This window comes from Cavia porcellus, unplaced genomic scaffold (genome assembly GCF_034190915.1).
Source record: "Cavia porcellus strain 051 isolate PalLab524CR breed Dunkin Hartley unplaced genomic scaffold, mCavPor4.1 scaffold_5, whole genome shotgun sequence".
In the NCBI taxonomy this organism is placed as follows: Eukaryota; Metazoa; Chordata; class Mammalia; order Rodentia; family Caviidae; genus Cavia; species Cavia porcellus.
This window is the reverse complement of record NW_026947488.1, coordinates 12775218-12796012: the sequence shown is the minus strand read 5'-3', so window position 1 is coordinate 12796012 and position 20795 is coordinate 12775218. Positions and strand designations below refer to the sequence as shown.

Here is a 20795-nt window from a genome sequence, read left to right as displayed (position 1 = left end):
GAAAAATATCTTTTAAATCATGTGTTAGCTTGTGTGTAAATGACATTTTTCTACCTTCAGTTTTCTTCAAAACAGAGAAGAAAAACCCAGGTAATGAATCAGATGACCCTGGAAGTGGGGCTGAATCTCTCCTCCTCATACGGTAACCACAGGATGGGTCCTGGGGCTAAAATAAAAGACAAAGGTCAGGGCCAGGGTGTGGCTCAGCCGTAGAGCCTGCCTAACAGGCATAATGCCCTGGGGCACTTGAGTCCCACTTCTAGAAAAGGGGGTAGGAGAGAAGTACAAACATCAACTTGGTTACTACTTTCCCAGAAACAGCCCAAGAGAATCAAAACAGGAAAACAAAACCAGCCCTGGCACCGTCCAGGTGGTGCACACCACTAATACCAGCACTGGGGGGCTGAGGCAAGAGGATCACTGAGTTTGGGAAGCTGAGGCAGGAGGATCACTGAATCCAAGGCCAGCGTGGGCTACACAGTGAGATCCTGTCTCCCCCCAAAAAAACAAAACTGAAATTCAAATTGGAACTGAAAACTCAAACTGAAAGTGAAACTCCAATTAGAACTGAAAACACATGTCATAGCGTTACTCACAACCCAGACAGAGGAACCACATGGACAAGAGTGCCTTTCCTGCTTACTATACTCAATGCCACCCTACTGCAGCCAAGAGACAGGTGCTGACTGTCGGTCCTCGAGCAGACACATCCACTGACATCCATGCAGCCTCCAAGGGCAAGCCTGGGAACTGGCTGGCCAAGAGATCTGCCAAAACGTCTACGGACCCCCAAACAGCAGGCGCTTCATCTCTTAACTTCCTCCTTGCACACACCTCGATCAAGAAAAATTAAAAGCTGAGAGGTTCGTTTAATTTGATGAAGGTATTATCTTCACTTTACATAAAAACAAACTGAGAATCACTACTTACATCTGGCTGAAAAGCCCGTTAATAACTGGGCTACTAAGTACTAAGACCTTGGAGATCACTGGCCTCCAGATCCACTGGGGCATAAACACTTGTGCGCAGTTACTGTTAATGAACTAGAGTTCTCAAAGCAAAGCCCTCCACGAACTCCTAGACACCAATTCTGTCCTCACCAGATGGTTACACTGTGGGGTAGAAAAGCTACAGCCCAGGACTAACCATAAAGCAAGAAAGGAAAGAACCGGATGCTTTCACTTTGCTTTTCAACTTTCATTACAGCAGACCGTTTTCAGAACTGCTAGAATCCCTCAGTGGATTGTGAGAAACGGCCAGAAAGGTCTACTGGGCCCTAGACTACGCCTGGCTCCATTTAAATATAAATAACCTCTTAGCCTGGCGTAGTGGTGCACTGCTGTAATGCCAGCAGTGGGGAGGCTGAGGCAGGAGGATAACAGCAAGTCCAAGGCCAGCCTGGGCTACAGTGAGATCCTGTCTGAAAACAAAAACAAACCAGAACCTCTAATTTTCTTTCAACCTCCTAAACAGGATGTTTTTGTTTGTTTGTTTGTTTTAACTGCCAGTCCTGGTGTTAAAAAAGTTAATTTTCATTCTATCGTTGGTTATTTTTTGCCATCAGTCAAGAACATATGAGCCTTGCATTGGAGACTGAATGGGGCCTAAACAAACAGTACCGCGTCCCCATCAGCTGAGCCTGCGCAGACTGGACTCCGGACTCCCACAGGAGAGCCATGTTCCCCTCAACACATATTGCTGCCATAAACACCGCTATTCCCAGAGAGAGAGAACAGGCTGTGTAGGAGATGAAGGAAGTAACTCTCTTTTTACCTTACCTGCCTTACAGCATTACAGAAGGCCTCAGCTCAGCGATCTGTCAAACAAGTAAGCTATAAAATTAAGTTCTCCAAAATGTCTCTGGTTAAATACAATTTATTCTATTTCCAAAAGAAGAAAATTTATTCTGGCTGCTACCTTTCAGCTGTCATTTTCTCATGTTTTCAATTTCAAATGAGCTAAACTTACTCCTGGACTTAAAATGCCATATACACAATATTAAACTCATTGACTCCTGTTACCTGGAGAACAGGGATCCGGATACACAATACCACTATTGAATCAGTAGGGCAGATAAGCGGACATCTGTGTAGACTGAAGAGCCACCTCAAAATTCCCAAAGCATCAGGGACACACAGACTGTAAATTTTTGGGAAGTAAGATCGTGTTTTAGAGACTTTTCTTCGACCAACAATTCTTAGAAGTAAGACTCAATGCAGCCACGTGGCAGGGTGGCACACACCTGAAATCCCAGGGCCGGGGAGGCTGAGGTAGGAGGCTGGAGGCCAGTCTGAAAGACAAAGCAAGACCTGAAAACAAACTAACAAGAAAAAACTTTGTGGAATAAGACAGACACAAAAATTGAAGAAGTATATGATTCCACTTATGTGAGGGAACTAGAGGAGGCAAATTCCTGAGGGACTGGAGTGCAAGGTTTGCTGGGATGATAAAATCAAGTCCTGGAAATGGACAGTGGTCATGGTTGTACAACACTGCAAATACATTCAAGACCATTAAATTGTATACTTGTCAATATGCTAAATTTTGTTATGAGCACTTCAGCACAATTTTTAAAAGCTGCATATAAAAACTTTTTTGAGATGGAACATGCCACCTGCGTGTTCCAGGCTAGCTTTGAACATGTTAGAGAGCCCAGGTTGGCCTAACTCAAGGCGATTCTCCAGTCTCAGCACCCTGCATGCTGGGGTTACAGGCGAGCACCACCATGCTTGGCAGAATAACTTTTGTTTTGGATACCAGGGAATGAACTAATGACCTGGCATTTGCCAGGTAAGCACTTATGCCGCTGAGCTAAATTCCCAGCCCAAAACTAGAATTATAATTTAAGACTGCAGGTAAATAATAAACCTAACAAAGAATATTAAGGTTCTGGACATAAAGTCCATTTAATTTCACCATAATCAGAACCAACACTCTGGAGTGACAAAATAGCCCAAAGCCACAAATGGCTCGTAGTTAACACCACTAGGACACAAGGCTCAGACCTGGAGCAGTATTATCTACACTCATTCCCTTAATGATGTCATCCAGTCTCAGTATTTTAGATATGGTATGTATTCTAAGCATCCCCAAATCTCTAGGTGAAACCTCACTTACTGAAGCCCACACCACAGCCACTCTGAGGCCTCTATGTAGACACTGAGCAGTCACCCCAGACTTGTCCAGAACCAGCTGCTGTCCTTCCGCTCCAAACCCTGGTCTGCCTGCTGTCCTTCTGTCCTGCTGACAGGTAATGACCCTCACCTCACCCTTACAGGGTCATCCTCAGTTAAGCAGCCAGTGGCCTTTTAAAATAGAAATCAGTCTTTTATAATCTGCCCACCAAAGTTGAGAAGACGTCAGTTGGTAGGGAATCAGAATTTTATTACGTCTCATTTGGCTCTATTCTATAAAAAGCAAGGTGCATCTGAGCATCTTTCTGAAATCTCAAAGTGTATCACGCTGTGATGCTGGTACTTTAAATTAAACTGGCTTGGCTGGATGTGAAAGGTGATGCTGGCATCCCTTATAAACAATGGTGGCATAGTATTTTTTTAAATTTTTTTTGGCATAGTATTTTTTATAACCTACACAATGCTGCCTTATAGTTGAAATCATTTTAACAATTTTAAGGGCTCTAGGTAAAACTAGAATTATAATTTAAGATTACAGATGGTAAATAATAAACCTCCCAAGAGACATTAAGGCTCTAAATTTAAAATTCATCTAAGTGTAAGGTGCCACATGCATTGCTTAATAGGTAATAGGACGTCATGGTGTATAAACAGTTGTTATGTTAAGGGAATAAATCCACACGTATTCAGTACAGAAGCAATTTATTCCCAGTGTGTATGTGGCTGCATGCTGGGTGTAAAACCCACGGCCACCCACAGGCCAGCGAGTTCTCTATCACCCAGCTCCTCCCCCAGGCTCCTGAGTATTTTTTGACCCTCAGCTGGCCAAATGCACAGGTGTGGAACACAGGAAGCAGCAGCCGGCTGTCACTGGCACCACGCTCTGTTCACATATTGTCCACTCTGCCCTAGCACCACAAAGCAGGGTTGAGTAGTTGCTATGGACACGGAAAGCACATTCCCATCCGGCTCCTTCCAGAGCAAATTTGTCTACACTAGCTGATGATGGCTTCTCACCCCTGACCTCGGCTCTCAGTCTCACTGCTCTGCTGTGGCCACAGTGTCCTCCTTGCTACCTCACAGAGCCCCCATGCGAGTGTCCATTCAGAGCCACCGCCCAAGCCGCTCCCTCCCGACAGCAGCGCAGCTGCCCCCCCCCCCCCCCCCCGCAGTCTTTACTCAGCTGTCAGCTGTCGCGGCAACCTTCCCTAACTGCACTGCCCAGCATTACAAACCTGACCTGCTCTCCCAGAAATCCTTTTCCCCCTTTTCCACTTCCTTTCTCCAAGCATTAATCATCTAACATATTAATCATCTAATTCATTTTTATCTGACTTGACCTTTGTCAAGCACAAACATACCTGAAATAAACTCAACACTAATGATACATTATGTTTAGAAAGAATGCATTTGATGACAGTTATCTGGAAGAACAGGTGGAACTGTGTGGCACTTGTGACTCCCCGTCCACCCCATGCCTAATCCCAGTACTGGAGACTGAATCTAAGGGTGTACTGGATCTCCACTGGATCTACTGAATCTACCACTGAATCACATGCCCAGCCTTTTTGAAATTTTATTTGGAGACAAGACTCACTGAATTGTCCAAAGTGGCCCTGAATTTGTGAGCCTCCTGCCTCAGCCTCCCAAGCAGCCAGGATTAGAGGTGTGTATCACTTCGTCCAGCTTTGGCTGGCTATCTTAATGACTTTGTTAATCCCCACAGGGCTTGGGTTCTATACCAAGGGCATCTATTGGGCAAAACCATAGTCACCACCAAGATGGTTGTGGTCATGTCGAGCTGTCCTACAATAAAGTGCTCTAATCTCACAAATAGTTCATGTTTAACTCAGAAATTGCAAACTATTCGCACAAAAATGTATTCGGTCTGGCCTACTATGTATTACTTGTTTTTTCTTTTATCTTTAAAGTGTATTAATTGCCAAACAGTCTGATGGTTCAAAGTACTAGTTTGATAAAGACTAAGTTTAAGTCCTTCAGCTAAGTAACTTTCAGAAAAGTCTTTATTCTATGCTTCAGTTTTCTCATCTGTAAAATGGGGATAAAAAAATCCCTATCTTATTTAGGATTAAATGAGTTAACATTTGTAAAATACTTAGGAATAAAGACCCGAACTCAGTATTACATGTATTTAAATGTTATTATTCACATGCACCCAGCTTTCTAGCTTTTTCCGAAATACTGGGAGGCGCGGGAACAATGGTCACACAATTCTCACCACGACTGCAGCATCAGGTGCTGAGGGCTCGGAACTGTCTCCTTCAGCAGAACACAGTCTTTAGTCAGCTCCAGGCCTTGCAAAGGTTAGCATTTGAAGTTACACCCTCTGACCTGAAAATGGAAACTACTTGATAAAAACAGAATTTCGTTGTTTCTATTCTGCAAGTTCTCTCTCTATTCACCCGTTTATTACCCATCCATCACCACTTGGACGTGTCTACAGTCACGAGGCCCAAAGACATTAAGGTGGGAATACAGCTTAGTGACAAACAGCCCAGCCTCCACATAACACCTGCAGTGAGGGACTGGCTCTGTCACAAACTATATCGTGCGACCCTGTCAAGCTACCTAACTCAGCATGCCATTCCCTGTGTACACAATGGGAAAAGTCACAGTACCCACCTCGCCTACACACAGGGACCCTCAGCACAGTGACTAAAAGATGGCGATGTTCCCTCCTTGTCATGGTTATTTCCATAAGCCTTTATTTTTGAATAATTTATAGAAAAGCCATGACTATAGTACAGACCTCACGTTATTACTATTTTTAGCGACATGTCTATTCTTATTACTAAGAGGGGTAAACAATTCCTAAGCTACCCTGAAAATCTATGACCACAATTGGAAACCCTCGTGTTGAGCACTTAAACACCCCAGCCGACCCCAGGAGAACTGATGAGCCAGATCTGCTCGGCCTGGGCTGCGTCCCACTTAAAGGGGAGATGGGTGAGCTGCTAGGAGGCCGCAGACCTAACACTTCCTCCTCGTCACCGTTTCTACAACAGCTTCCGCCGGTGCAGGGGCACCCTCTCAACTCGTACCAGTGCTGTTCCAGGGCCCCTCAAAACTATTTGCCAACCAACTGAAAATGAAAATGAAAGCAGGATTCAGCTGAAGGCGGGAAGGAGGGCAGCTGCGGAAGGTCAGCCTCATGTCCAGCGAGCAAGCTGCAGGCTGTGGGCGGGAGGGACACGCTGGCTGCACGCCTGGGTTCCACTGCTCCTGGAACAGTTAGTTAGCTGTCCCACTCCCCAGATCTGTTCTTCTCCTACAGCTACCATAAAGGTGGTGCACAAATACTGTCTGATTTTATAAAACAAATTAAGGACTCCAGAGATAGAGCCAGACCATCGCTTTTCAAGCTCACAGAGACTTCAAGTCACTCGCCATCTGCATAAATGGTAAAGCCTTACTCTTTCAGGGGAAGCAAGAAGACACCTTTCAATTTGAAGAATTAAAGTATTTATAGTGAAAAGCTTGCTAACGGACAGCTGCGCCCTCAGAGATGGCAAGCTCCAAGCACAGCACCCAGGATCTCCTCTTCCCAGGGCCGCCCCATGCTCTGATCCCCTCTGACTCAGCACCTGGAAGGCCCAAAGGGAGGGGACAGAGCGTTGCTGAAAAGCTATACATTATTAACAAGGCCACTGGCATCAGATAGAAGGACCCGGAAAACCAGAAAAGGGTGCAGGGTTAAGAGAAAGTGCGGCTGTGCCCTAAAGCACTTGGCAGTGTCACACCGTGATTCAGAAGTGTCCCCCTAAGCCATTTTCCTTCTGGGCTGTCCTTTGCCCTCACTGGATTCTTAGTTTTTGTCCTAATTCTGATCTCTCACCTCCCTCCCATCTTGAATGGCTATTTTTCTCTGTGTTCACGTGTCTGTTTTAAGGAGGCACCAGGCACGAGGTAGCATGGAGACAGACTGCAGCTGCAGAAACCCCAGGAAATACCAATCCTGACTGCACCCCTGCCATCACCTAGAAACAAGGGAGACGGCTCATTCTGTTCCAGAATAACCAAACAAGTGACTCAAGCTCTCAATACACACAGAGCAGCCTAATGACACACTGTTACAGCCACTGCAGTGGCTGAGGGTCTACCACCAAATCCAGTCCAGAATGACACTCTGGTACATCGTGCAATGGTCAAAGACAATGACTTGAGAATTCAAAATTCCATTCCACCTCTCTGGAAGGACTAGGATACTCGCAACAGTAATCCCTCCCTTTCAGACCAGTAGTTCTAACTAGGGATGACTCTGCCCTCCAGGATATCTGGCAAGGTTTTTGGAAATCACAAAAGTGTACTATTTACTGGTATCTAGTGGCTACTAGCCAAGGACGCTGCTGGCCCTCTTCATGCCCGGACAGTCCCATCACAGAGAATCATCCAGTGCAGAACATCAACAGAGACCAGACTTGAGGAACTCTGCTTTAGATAAATCTCCTTTGGCTGGGGGGGAGGGAAACAACTGGGGGTTGAGCCCACCGCTTCACATTGAACTACATTAACAACCCTTTTTTAAATTTTATTTTGAGGCATGATCTTGCTAAGTCACCAAATTGTCCAGGCTAGGTTCAAATCTTCCTGCCTCACCCTCCTACAATGCCGGGATTATACAGGTGTGGCACCACATCCAATTTATCTTTGTACTTTGTAAATTTATCTTTGTACTTTGACTTTTAAATTAACCATTGAGCTGGGCATGGTGGTGTGCATATATAACCCCTGCTCTTGGAGGCTAAGGCAAGAAGACAGCTACATAGTGAGTTCAAGGCCAGCCTGAACAGCATAGCAGAAGGCAACCTCCTCAAAGAGACAAAATAAACATAAATAAATAAGCAAGCCATTGATACTAATAAGATAAATAGTAGTGCACAAGCTAACACTGGCTGGTTCACTTTTAGATTAGCACACATGTTTCAATTCCCTGTCAATTCTCCCTCAGTGCAGCGCAAGCTAACAAACACCATCTTTTCTGCTATATAAGGCATAATACTTGCAACATTTGTATAAAGATTTGCCTGAAGGAGCTTTTGCTACTACCCAGCTTCTGGATCTTTACAGTACTTATCAAGGATTCCGCGCGTATCTTCCTCATTGAGTCTAAAGATTTTCATGAAGTAACTTCTGCTCCTGGTTAGAAGTGGGTAGCTGTGGTGGACCAGCGTTCCCTCAGAGAACAACTAGAAGAGCCAAAGAAGGCCGTGGGGGCTGCCAAGGCCGCCACCACCTGAAAGGCCAAAATCTTACAGAGGGTGAGCCAGCCAGGAGCAGCTGCTTTGCACCCTGGGCCCAGGCCAGTTCTGGGTGTCAGGAAGAAAGCTGAGGAAGCAGGCACACCCCGGAGCACAGGACCGGAGCTCCTACAAAGAGCTGAGAACCCAGTGGACTGTGTGGCAGCATCTCAGCTCTGCAGAAAGAAAAACAGAGATGAAGGGCCAGGAAAGAACTAACTTTCACTGCGCATACACACAGAATCTCAAAGCTACACTGGACAGGACGGTCAGCAGAAGGGCTCTGAGGAACACAGGAGGTTTTCCTCTAACCTTGTACCAGGGAGTCAAAGGCTGAAGTTGGGAACACATTTCGGTGGCAGGGTGACACTCAGGCTCCCAGTTGGGCTCCTTAAGAGTACAGACAAGCAGAAGCAGCTTGCCAGAAATCACTTTTCAGCTGCAGTCAGCTGGACATTCCTGCAACAAAATGCCTGAGACAATCAACTTATAAAACGGGAAGATTTATTTTGGCTCTCCAGTCTGGAGGTTTTATCCCATGATCAGCTGGCCCTGCTGCTTTAACCTGTGGTTGAGTCAGTATACCATGGTGGGAGTAAAATGGCAGAGCAAAACCACTCACTTTGTGCCAAGGAGAGAATGCCAAGATTCCACAATCCTCGTCAAACACCCAGTTCCAGTGCCCCAGGGACCCCTCTTTAGGCCCACTTCTCAAAGGTTCCACCACCAAGGAACAGAGCCACTTAACGCACAGGTCTCTGGGGACATCAGACCCAAACCATAGCAGTCACCAGGAGTTATGAGTCCTCATCCTATTGGCCCACCAAATGCAATGCACCCTTATCAGAGAAAGATAAAATCATCTAAGGCATTACAGGGGTTGTTACGCACAATGTCCAGCCAGGCAAAATTATCAGCTAAGAGATGGGTCAAAATATTTGATATGAGGGGGAAAAAAAGGGCTGAGGACATAGCCCAGTGGCATAAGCACCTGCCTGGCAAGTGCAAGATCCTGAGTTCAATTCCCAGTACAAAAAAAAAAAAAAAAAAAAAACCATGGGGTGACACAGCTTTATAATCTCAGTAGTTGGGCGGCTGGAGGGGCTGAAGCATCAGAATCACATCACCGCCAAGGTTCAGGCCAGCCTGGGTAGTGATTTCAGAGCCAGCCTGAACTACATAACGACTCCAGGCCCCAAACCAAAGCCACAAAAAACAAACAAACAAAAAGGTATGAAAAAGTAAAGACTGGAGATAAAATCTGAAAAAACAAAAAATAAAGAATTTCACCAGAAAAGTGACATGTATAAAAAAGAATCAAATAAAAATCCTAGAATTGAGCAATATTGTAACCAAAATTAAGCACTTAATGCATGGCTTAATACGGAGCTGCACAGGGAAGAGACAGAGAATGAGAATTAGTGAGCTACAAGTCAAATCAACAGAAAACACGCAGACTGAAGCTGGGAGAATAGAAAGGTACCCCAAAACCTTCTCACCTGTAGTGAACCCAGCGCTGACAAGTGTCTTCTTACCAAACAGTGTTTACGTGCCCCCTGGATACCAGACTAGAAATGAACACAGGCGTACCTGACGTTACACAGGGTCTGTGTCACCTAACCATCCCCATGACACAATGGTCAGAAAAACAACCTCTGGACACAGCGAGGAGACACTGAGAGAGCTGAAGAGTGACGATGAGGACGCGGACCGCTCTTGGTGCCCTCTCCATCAGCCTCAAGTGGAAACCATCAGGCAGTGGTGAGATGCAAACGGCTCCACTTCCATTAGTGCTTTAAAGATACTAACTTACAACATTTCCTAATTGATTTTTATTATGAAAAATTCAAATATTTAGCAAAGTTGAAAGAATTCAATAGTGATCTCCCATATACATCCTGACTCAACTATTAACTTTCTTATCACATCAACTCATCTTGGTTTTTCTTTTTTAGACAGGTTCTTGCTGCGCACCCCAGACTGGCCTCAACTCTCCAGCCTCCTACCTCAGTACCCCGAATACAGGGATTACAGGTGTCATCTTGCTTTTTGATATATTTCCAAATACACTGTGGGTATCAGCACACTTCCTGTTAAACACTTCAGCATGCATATCATTAATTAGAGACCAATATTTGCTTAAATTTTTTTTGTGTTTTTTCTCTTTAGCTATGTGTATGGTGTTGGGGATGGAACCCAATATGCATGCTAGCCGACCACTCCGCCATAAGCTTCATCCCCAGCCATTCTTTGCTTTTTTTTTTTTTGTACCAGGGATTGAACCTTGCACTTGCCAAGCAGGTGCTTATGCCACTGAGCTAAATCCCAGACCATTCTTTACACTCTTGATGTAACACTGCATACAGTGAATAGGTGACCACTTGCCAGTTTGGATGGACACACCTGTGTAACTCAAATCCCTATCATCCCTGAACATTTCTGTATGTTCCTTCCAGGCAAAGTCCTCCCTAATTGTGACCCAGCAGCAGTCTTTGCTCTCTAAGTGAGGGATTGATGTGGCCACGTGCTAAAGAGAAGACCAAGTATTTAAGGTTAGAAAGTAGAGACACATTGAAGTCTGAGGGTGGTGGCTCTTCCCTAGACTACTTTGTGCTCTCAGGAATTAATAAAAGCAGCATTTCAGGAAACAAGTGTAGTTTATCTGTGATGGAATAGCAATCAGTACACCTTTTTTTTTTTTTTTTCCTTGTTAGACATCATTAAAGATAGTACACCTTCTTTAGGGCTACTATTCCATGGACAGATACTGGCAGTAAATTAGCTATTAAATTGGTAATCAGTTAAATGCAATATAGGAATTTAAGATTGTAACTTTTTGCTACTTTATAGGCATTAAATTGAGCTTTCATGATTGCTGCTGCTGCTGCCTCTATGAACTACAGTTACCTGGCAATCAGCTAATTTAACATAAATGAGCAGATTATGCTGGACTGTGATTCGGGAGTACTATTTAACAGACAACAGGTAAGAGCTATAAATTATACTTTGCTGAGCCAGGCAAAACTTCCTTAAGTTCCATTCTTGGTTAAAAAATAAAACAAACAAAAAAAAATTATTTTAGGATTCAGCAATTTATTACAATTATTATTCCTGAAACAATCTATAGATGGGAAAATGAATCATTCTGGTAACAACAAAGATACCCACAGAAAGGCAAATGTCAAACGCTCTCATGTATACGTGGAGCTAAAGTTGATCTCAAAAGTCCAGGGAACAGAATGCTCTCTAAGGCATGGAAAGGATGTAAGGGGGAGAAAGGACACTGATCTGGTATGGGGTGCAGCTGGACAGGAGAACTAACTCCTAATGATCTGTAACACAGCAGGAAAATTATGCCTAATAACAATTAAATGAATATTTCAAAATGGGATTTTAAATATTCCCAACACAAAGAAACAATGCATATCTGAGGTGACAGATGTGCCAGTCTCCTTGGTCTGATCTTTACACACTATGTATATGGATTGAAACAGTGCACCATACCCCATAAATGTGTCTTTACAGTATATCAATTAAAAACTAGTATTTTTTAAAAACACTCAAACATGCACGACAGCTGGCCAACTTTAAACAGTACTACCAGGGAGAGCACACCTCAAAGGAGGCCCACAGCAGGGTATGGCAGCACCTACATTTTCTCAAAGGACTGAAAATGTGACAATCATTTTGCCTGTACGTAACTGTACATATAATGTAAGCTCAGCTGTTTTTGAAAAATTATATACAAAATATTAACAGCTACAAATAGCATCAAAGTGTTAACAGAGAGCCGGGCATGGTGGCACACTCCTGTATTCCTAGCACTCAGGAGGCTGACGCAGGAGGATTGTTGCAAGTTTGAGACCAGCGTGGGCTATATAGTGAGCCCAAGGCCAGCCTGAACTACATAGAAACCTTATCTCAAAAAGACAAAAAAAAAAAGAAAAAGAAAAAAAAAGTTAACAGTAAATTATCTTTGGGTTAGGAGAGTTTAGCCCATCTTTATTTTCTTGTTTTGCTATGATTCCAAATTTTCCACACAGAAAATATTACTTTTATAACCAAAGTAAGTTAAAATTACTGGGAAAAATACCAAAACCCTGCCCAGTATCTGACCTGTAATGAACCCTACATGACTGACCAGATCACACTCTTACTTTGGAACTAGCATGCCCTTTGTACCATCTGTTCCCCTGCCACTCCTCGGACACACATAACCTGGCTCTCCCTGCAGGAATCACGTGTTCCATGTTGTAAAGATGTACCACACAGTCATTCATTCACCTGTTTTAGAACGCTGTCCCCTACAGTTATGCTTTCTCACCATCGTCATGTATTCTCACCTGCCAATTTTTTTTTTAAGCATACTCACTGTAGTCTGCATTCTAAAAACAATAGGCACCAGGTAAGGCAGTGCACACCTATAAGCCCAGCACTTGGGAGGCTGAGGCAGGATGGCTATGAATTGGAAGCCAGCCTAGGCTACATAGCAAGTGCAAGGCCAGCCTGAACTACACAGCAAAACCCTGCCTCAAAATGAAACCCAACAGGTATGCTGAATGTGCCTTTCCCATTCATATACAAACCTCTCTAGGCCTTGCCTTCAAACGAAAACAAAACTAAGAAACCCCAGCATCATCATACCATCATCACCAATGTATCTCCAGTGCCAACTTTCTGAAGACCCCCACTGTAGCTGGTGAAACAACTAGCCTGGGGCTCCAATTAGTTATACCTGGGAAGCTGAATTAATAGCTCCAAGATCCCATTTCCCAATCTGAAAAATACAGAGGGAGGCTCCATAATTTTGAACATCTTCCTTTTAACATGCTGTGATTTTTTAAAGTCCTGTTTGGTATGTGAATTCACTCCAAGACCACATCTAAGATTATAATCCCCCAACAGGCAGAATATCAATTCGAGAAGTGGCTTGAGTTTACTGGGAACGCTCACCTCTGCAGGGACCTTGCTGAGCACTTCGCTTAGGCAGAAACTATTATCGGTCCCCAGGAGGAAACTGAAGTAGAAATAGGATCCCTCAGTAACTTGCCCCAAGTCACAAAACCAGCCAATTGCAGAGCTGGGACTGGAGCCCTGGAGACAGAGCTGGCTCCTAAGCTCACAGCGGTGTGGCCTCCCTTGTGCAGGTAAGTGGCCTTTGTCCTACACAGCAAAACACAGAGGCGCATAACTTGCCAAGTGTGTCTAAGGGCCTATGAGCCAGATGACTAAGTAATATTTCAGTACTTCTTGTTTTAGAAGTCCAGGAATTCTGAATACGAGGATATACTATTCTCATGACTATGCGTCATCAAGAAACCAGATTCCAGGGCAGGGATACAGCTCAGCTTCCTAACCTCTCCATTTTTAAGGATCTTTAAAAAACCAGGTTTGATGGTGCAACCATCAGCACTCTGGGAATCTGAGGCAGGAGAATCACAATTTCAAGACCAACTTGTGCAACTTGGTAACTCAGGGAGACCAGGAGAAGTGGAAGGCTTCAAAAAGCCCAGCTGAGGGCATAGCTCAGTTACAGAACACCTGTCTAGCATTCACAAAGCCCTGGGTTCCATCCTAGCAGCAGCCCCAACCACTCACCCCAAAACCACAGATACCAGGCTGGCAGTGGATATTTCTGCTCAGACTTGATTAGCCAGGCTGCACGGTTAGCATGAAAACTGAGGTTAAAGTGCCAGTGTGACTCCAGGGCAGGCCTGCAGCTGTGCACCAAGAACAACTCTTTGCAGAAGGAACAGAGGGGGTCGAGTCCCCACTCCCTGACAGCTGCCTCACAGCCACCTAATCCCAACCACAAAGGACAAGCTGATGTGAGGGGAGACAAGGTACAAAACAGCTAATCTCTGCACCTGGAAAATATGTCAGACACACATGATGGGGCTGGGCATAGCGGTGCCCGCCTGTAACCCCAGCACGTGGGAGACTGAGGGAGGAGGATCGCCCAGAGTTGGAGGCCAGCGTGGGCTACACCGTGAGCTCAAGTCTGAGGCAAGTCTAAACTACACAGTGAAAACTTGTCTCAAACAAACAAAAAACAAACCACGTGGTAGACACTCTACTTCCAACAACTAGTTACATTATTCAGCTCAAAGAACTGAACTGAAGCCACCAAAACGGAAGTCCCAGCTCTCTTTCTTAGCAGCATCAGCAGCTGAAGTTTCTCCTAAGACTCAAGCTTCACTGGGCCCAGACGGAGGGGTGCGCTGCTAACTTCGACTATTCACAAGGCCAACACGGGCAGACTGCACGTTCAGGAACACACTGGGCTACTCAGAGAGACTCTGTCTCAACATAAAAGGGTTAGGAGCCGAGGATTTAGCTCAGCAACATAAGCACCTGCCTGGCAGGCACAAGGTTATGAGTTTGATCCCCAGTACCAAAAAAGAAAACAAATAGTAATAAAATAAAAGGGTACAGTACAGCTCAGTGCTCCCCGAGTTTAGCCAGCAGGACTGCAAATGAAGAAAAGGAAATATGAAAGAATAAGTTTCATGAGTTTCCAGAGAAGAGTTAGCAAACTTCTGCTCCTCATGCTTCAGAGTGCCCTCTTACTGTGCGAGAGACTGCTAGAACAGAAAAGCAAGAGGGCAGAGCATGGTGGCACACGACTGTAATTTCAACACTCTGGAGCCTGAGGGAGCAGGATCACCAAGAGTTCGAGGCCAGCCTGAGTTTCATAGTGAGTTCAAGGCCAGCCTGAACTACATAGTGACCCTGACTCCAAAAAAGAAAAAAAAAAAACAAAAAACAGAAAAACCAGGTTTATCCAGGCTGCACATTTATCAATGCTCTGGTTCCAGTATTTTAATATTGTAATTTAGCATCAGTGATTCCCTGGAGCTAATAATGGCTTTTGCTTTTCATTTTCCAAGAGTTTATACTTCCTCTGCTCAAACAAAAAGAATCAAATACTGTGAGTAAAGAACTCAATTATGTTTGGTCCCCAGCACCATTAAAAAAAGAACCCAGTATAACCAAGAGAGCGCGCTGACTCATTCAGAGCACAGGAGGAGGGGCGGGCACACGGACTCCAGTTACAGCCAGTTAGGTGACTGAACAGCCTCGGTTTCCTCCTCGGTAGGACAGCTCCGCCTCAGAGAGCCAGGGTATTCAGAGGCTGATGCATGCAAAACACATCTGGAAAGGGGCGGACACAGAGGCTGGGAGCCAGGGAGACAATGCCCAGCTAGAAGGGAGGAGCAGCAGCAGCAAAACTGCCGGCTCCATCAGGCATCAGGGAAGGACGTCTGTTCACCCACCACGGCCCAGTCAGAAGAGACTGAAGAGGGGAAAAGAAAATGCATCACAACCAGGCGAGCTAAATGTTTCCCTCTGTCACCCTCACGCACTCCTGGCTTAGCTAAAAACGTGTATTCTGTGGAAAGAAAATGAGAAATACCCCGCACACATCAAGAGACACAGAAAGGCTTGTTTTGTTTTGTTTTTGGTTTTTGTGGCGGTGGTGCTGGGGATTTGAACCCTGCGTGCTGCACAGGCAGTGCAGCCTACTACTGAGCTTCATCCCCAGGGGAAAACAGTCTTAAAAGAATTCCGCACACTGGCCATGGAGCCCCAGCAGCGCCTGGAGCCCCAGCTCCTATGGCGCCTGAGGCAGGAAGAACACCTCAGCCCCGGCTCACAGAGAGCCCAGAAGAGCACTCCCAGAACTGCTTCGCAAAGTGGCAATGACAGTGGTACAGGTGTGTCCCAAGGGGGGGGGGTGGCAATGTCTTCTGCTACAACTTTTAATATCCAACATGCATTCTGATCATCCTCTGCAATAATTCAGTACTGTGGCTTTTTTCTGGCCTGCGGGGAGTACCCACATTCAATAGGTGTCCGGTGGCAGGAGAGAGAAAAAGAGACACAGTGGCTCTCATGCAGATGTCTGAGCAGGGTCCTACACGCAGTGTCAGAGCCAGGGATGCAAAACCGATGCTCAGCAGTCGGGGAGGTGGCAGGGCAGGTGTAAAGTGCAAGTGGCGAGGAGGGCACCCGTGCTGGCAGCTGGTTTGCCCCAAGTGCTGCAGGGCAAGGAGTGTGAGAAGAGGGCAGTCCGCAGACAGCGGCAGCACGTCTGGGGCAGGAGAAGACCAGTCGGCGCTGAAGCAGAGCAGTACGTTACACCTGATCAAAACCCCATGCTCAGAAGCAGAGCAGGGCGGTACACACCTGTAACCCCAGCACTCCAGGAGGCTGGGGCAGGAGGATCGACGCTCTAGCCCAGTCAGGGCAACTTGGTCTCTCAGCTATTCTGTCTCAGAACAAAAAATAAAAAAGACAAGGCACGTGGCTCAGTGTGAAGGTCCTTCCTGGTGGTATTTCTTAACTATTTAATGTACAAAACTGTGCTATTTTCATTGAAGTCCTTTTTGTTAATCTTGTCACTAATTAGGCTTATGAGTTAGTATGTACCTAACTAACCCTCTTCTTTTGCACAAGCTCTGTAGCTTTTATTAAGTCATTGTGCCTAATATGGTGATTTTATTTATTTGGGGGATAATATGGTGACCTTTAGGAATGTTTATGCCACACTAAAGAAAAACTAACCAGAGTGTGGTGGCACGCACCTGTAATTCCAGCATGCGAAGGTTGAGGTACAGGACTGTTACAAGTTCGAGACCAGCTTGCACCACTAAGTGAGCTCAAGGCTACAGCCTAACTGCATAGCAAGACCCTGTCTCAAAAAGACAAGAAAAAAAATTAATTAAGCTGTAGTACAATCACCTATACAAAAAAAAAAATTATCACATTATCAATGGTATTCTCATATTATACATACAGGCTTTATTAAAGGGGGAAGGAAGAAAATATCACATTTAACTTCAACCTAATCACTCCTAACTACTCACAGCACAGAAGTGTCCTGATGCACCCAGGTGTTAGCCTGGAGATGGTCACATGAATTAATGCCAGGTGCACATTCACTGCCAGATGACGAAGACAAGGCGTGTCCCGGGGACACAGGTGACGAGGAGACACGGGAAGTGACGCAGTACAGGGAATGTTTACTGCAGCCGGGGCAGCTCTAGCTTTGGTTTCTGCGCCAAAGGAACCAGTCCTGAACAGCCTCTTAATCATTCACCTCTTCCTTACAAACCAGAGAAAAACATTCACCAAGTAAGGTCAAACAGGGCCCTGGGAAAGGCTGATGTCCACCTTATGGAACCCAATCAGAGAAGAAACAAACTATCGTCATACTTTCATGTTAAATTAACCAGTGTTGTAAGTTAGTGAAATCTTAATTCTTCTATTTAACGTTATCAATAGCATTTAGGAATAAGATTAGAAGCAGCCTTGACGCCAAAGTGGCTAGGCTTTCCCATTAAGTTTTCCACACATCAGTAAAGACAGCAAGTGTGTGTTCTTTACAGCTTTCATATCAAGAATCTGTGGCCAGAAATCACCTTACATCCAGATACTCCATTTAACAGAAGTATCCTGGAAAATTTTTTGTAGTAAAGAGACTATAAAAGGTTATTCTTGCCAGGGGTTTAGCTCAGTGGCAAAAGCGCCTGCCTGGCAAGCACAAGGTCATGAGTTCGATCGCCCTTACCAAAAAAAAAGTTATTCTAAGCAGGGCATAGTGGGAGCGCTGGGGAGCACTGGGGAGGCTGAGGCAGGAGGATGGCTGCAAGTTTGAGACCAGCCTGGGCTACAAAGTGAGCTCAAGGCCAGCCTGAAAGGCACAGAGAGACCTTGTCTCAAAAAGACAAGTAATAATAATAATAAAGGTTATTCCACTCCAAATCTAGCGTCTACTAAATTGCTTCCATTCATTTTCCTCTCATCCTAGCAATTTGTAAGGTAAACTTTTCAAATATCTGTGTGTATATGAAAGTGAAAAGGAAACGAAGAAATGAAAACACTGATGAAAAGATAATTATGAATAAATTAGTATAATTTTCTTTTGTTGCTCTTAAAGTTGATTTAATAGTTTTAAAAACTTCAGCAGAACAAGGGTGGTAACATTTGTTAGGTTCTAATTAAATATGATGACACGGCTTACATAAACAATCTACTGCTAAGTTTACTATGTACAATAAAAAGCGTTTTCCTCACACTATTACACAAACCTGCAACTATAGCTTCCATTTATGCAGATTGTTTCACTACTTTAATTATAGTTAATAAATTAATAGAACAATAATACTAAAACTACTCAGTGGAATTCTTTAATTTGTGCCTAATGAGGATTCATATTAAACACAAACCACAAAATCTGTGTCAAAACAAATATTATAAGTAGAATCTTTCGTCATTCTTTCCTACAAGCACTGACTAGGCCACACTTAAAGCTGACACACACAGCTACAGAAATCAGCAATAGCTCCTCAAGGAGGGCAAAAGGCCACTGGGGTCAAAAGAACACAGGACACACACACCCAGGACTCCCAGCGCACTGCCCTGCGCCTACCTTCCCGTACTCCGCGGCGTGGGAGGTGCAAGCCCCTAAAAAGCAGCTTACTCACAGCTCTGAACTGAGGGTTCAAATGAAGGGCACAGTAACTGGGGAAAACTTCACTGTAATCAACTCTGGAAACTTCACTGTAATCAACGGCCTCACACCCTGGCACTGCTGATAGCAACGAGTCTCCTGCATTCCGACCTGCTCTGTTCTCGGTCTCCCTGAATATCGTGCTCAGGGCACTGAGAGGGGACAGAGCACCCTTTTCTTCTGAGTACTGAACTGGCACCAATTCCTGCACCCATCTGACAAATGACCTCTCCTTGAGTCCGCCCCGTGCTCCTGCCAGTTTATCCACGGTCCGTCACCTCTTTCACAGACAGGACCCCAGGTCAGCAGGACACCTGACCCAAATGCAACCACAGCAGTCAGCCAGAAATCTTCGTAAGTCCAATGATGGATGAGGTTAACCTGTACATGTGTTCTTGTTATTTTTGCAGGAAGGGAGGCATCTCTGCCTCTTTGTCTCTTGATAAACTCCTGGTCACACCAAGAAATTTCATCATGGAAGTCCATTTTACTATCCATTTTTACTTCTGCTGAATTTTGGGAGGTTTTTATCTTTGAGGAAGGAAAGGAAACTCAGAATTGCATCCAGAGCCTCACGGTAGCCAAACACTCTACCCCTGAACTGCATCCCCAGTCCTCGCTACCTTTTGAGAAGGACCTTCCTACATTGCCCAGACTGGTCTTCTACTTCCGGTCCTTACGCCTCCACCTCCCGCATAGCTGCAGTTACAAACCTGCGCCAAGCCAAGTTTTTCTAATTTTCTATAATAAAATAATTAAGAAAAAATTACCCTGGACATACAGCCAATTCAAAAATAGACCTTACTCTCATTTCCCTGTGCCAAATGAAATTCAAGTAAGTCCAAATCGTCTAATTCCTACAAATCTTAAGATCCCTAATACTGAAAAGACCAGGCTAACAGTGAAACAGAAAAATCAATCCAACACCGAAAGTAAAACATTTAACTTCTCCTATTTAATTAATTCTCATCCAGACATGCAACACAGGCCAGCACTGCGCAAAGGACTGCGGTGGACAAAGCTACTGAGGAAGCCGAGAACGGCTGCAGGCACCTCTAATTCCAGCATCAGGAGGCTGAGGCAGGCGGACTGCGGTGAGTTCCAGGCAGGTGACAGCCAGTGTGAACTATATAATGAGCCCCATCTCAAAACAATAAAAAGCAAACAGTGAACGCTGACCTACCTTTAATTATAAACACAATCTTCACAATAAAGGCCGAGTTACTTCCCACTGCCACAGAACACAACAGACTAGACACTTGTGAATCACACTCACTTCCCATCCCACCCCTCCCCAGACTTCCAATTTCAGAAAGGATTTCCTCCTCATCCCTCCTCCAGAGAAGCAGACAAAACAATTTTTCGTATCCTAAGTAAAAACTGTCTCTCAATGAGAAGACTGGCAAACATATTCAGGTTACCAAAGTATGACTTTTATCATAAATTTGAACACATGAAAGCCATTATCGTAAATCTTTCTTATTAAAATGTTCAGTAGCAATCTATAGGAATTACTGACAGGAATGGTGGCAGACACCTGCACTCCCAACACCTGGAAGGCTGAGACAGGAAGACTGCTTTGAGTTCAAGACCAGTCTGGGTAACACGGTGAGACCTTGTCTCAAAAAACAAAGCCAATTTAAAATCACTATACCTATCCCATTCAAAATTAGTACTGTTTGTTTTCTTATGATTATCCATTCTCCCACCTAAACTTAAGGTTTAGGTTCAAGACAAACTATTAATGTATACATTTCTGATTTGCAGCATCAAAGCACTACCATGTACATTCAGTGTAAAACACAAAGCACTTAATTGTGATGTGAAAGTAAAGATAAACCCATCTCGAGAAGCTGAACACAGAGGCACATGACTAATCCCAGCACT

The 20795-nt window shown here is 44.7% G+C and overlaps 1 protein-coding gene across 2 annotated transcripts in view; it reads right to left on the bottom strand.

Annotated features, from left to right (window-relative positions):
• The window catches only part of B4galt5 (beta-1,4-galactosyltransferase 5), a 75319-nt gene that overhangs the window by 40953 nt on the left and 13571 nt on the right, over positions 1-20795 (bottom strand). Inside the window, exon 1 of one of the 2 annotated variants that reach the window (XM_063248192.1) lies at positions 5374-5396. The exons of the other annotated variant lie outside the window; for it this stretch is intronic. The gene's annotated coding sequence lies outside the window, so the exon portion shown is untranslated. Of the gene's footprint in view, positions 1-5373; positions 5397-20795 lie in introns of those variants that run through there. 2 annotated transcript variants of the gene reach the window in all.